The sequence below is a fragment of the Austrofundulus limnaeus genome, unplaced genomic scaffold (genome assembly GCF_001266775.1).
Source record: "Austrofundulus limnaeus strain Quisiro unplaced genomic scaffold, Austrofundulus_limnaeus-1.0 Scaffold2, whole genome shotgun sequence".
NCBI classification, from domain to species: domain Eukaryota; kingdom Metazoa; phylum Chordata; class Actinopteri; order Cyprinodontiformes; family Rivulidae; genus Austrofundulus; species Austrofundulus limnaeus.
In genome coordinates this window covers 9,732,636-9,734,112 of record NW_013952404.1, presented here as the reverse complement: position 1 = coordinate 9,734,112, position 1,477 = coordinate 9,732,636, and positions in this window count along the sequence as shown.

The window sequence follows — 1,477 nt, the reverse complement described above, 5'->3', positions numbered from 1 at the left end:
ATTTAGCTATGTTTCTCCTTTTAGTTTGAATTACTTTACTTTAGCTGATTTTAGCTGATTTCAAGTGTCATTCAGCTCTCAGCATTCACATGTTTTATTTATTTATTTATTTATTTATTTATTTATTTATTTATTTATTTATTGCAAAAAGTACAATATTTCTGGTTTGTTTTAAATTCAGATACTTTATCATCCGAATAAATTTGGAACATTTAGTCAAACCTGAAGCAGTCGTTTAGAAACATTTTCACTTAACTTCACTGTTTAAATTTGATTTAGACCAACAGTTAATTAGATCAGATCTCCAGCTCGTTGAACCTGTGCCACAGGTTTTCCACACAGATGATGATTTAAAAACATACGGTTAGAATTCACAGTAACATGTTTGGATTTTGTTTCTTCCTTTTGACATAAAACTGAGTATGTTTTTGTGCTTCTTCCTTTGACTGGTAAAAAAGGAAAAATTTGTGAGAATTGTTCTTTTTTTGACCATCTTTGGGAAARGGAAAAAGGATCTTTTTTTGACATCTTGAGTGGTATTAAATGTCCACTTTGGTCAGACTCTTAACTTAGTGGAGCGAGGATATTTTCAGTAATTACAGAGCGAGCAGGGAATGTTCACAGGAAGTGTCCATCGAACAATAATACACACAGGCCAAACATGGCGAAACAGACAGAAGCATTTCCTGCTAGTTTCACTGTCGTTAGGCGTGACACATGCTAGTGTCACTTTTATTTTTAAGAATAAATTTGCTGATTTGGAAGCAATAAGTTTTTTTTTATTATAGGCATGGAAAAACAGCTGAGGTGTAAAAGGTCAGAATCTGGGAGGATTGTGTCTGAAACTCTGAATCACGCTCTAAAATTGTTCACAGAAGAACAAATGTCTCACATTAAAGCAAACTGTTCTGAATTAGGTGGTGTTTTTGTTTCACACACTCACTGGATTGACTCCCTCCAGCCCAAACAGGATCATTCTGAGCTGCCCAGATGGCAGGATGTCCATCCCATGATGCTGTTCACTTCACAGTCTTCTGATTAAAGCTGCGCTGAAGTAAAATATGATGTTAATGGGTGTGGGGGGTGGGGGGTGCACAGAAAGCTGCAGGAGCTTCGCTTCAAATGGAGAAATCCAACAAAATACTTGAATCTAAAATAAAACTCATCCGAGCGATGGTGAGTGTGTTGTATAGTGTCTAAACGAGATTATAAACGGGTCAAAGGGAGCCCAGACCTCTTACCCCCACCCCCACCCCTCCATGTGAGAGGAGGGGGGTGGGCTCCACCAGGGGTGACAAGACGTACACCCCTGACCCAGATTAAGAAAGGGTAAGTGGAGGAGCGGGGGGGCACATCAGCTGTGCATCATGTCTCAGTCTGCACTGATTCAGGAGCAGACAAGAGAGGCAGGAGTGTGTGTGTGGTGTGTGTGTGTGTGTGTGTGTGTGTGTGTGTGTGTGTGTGTGTGTGTGTGTGT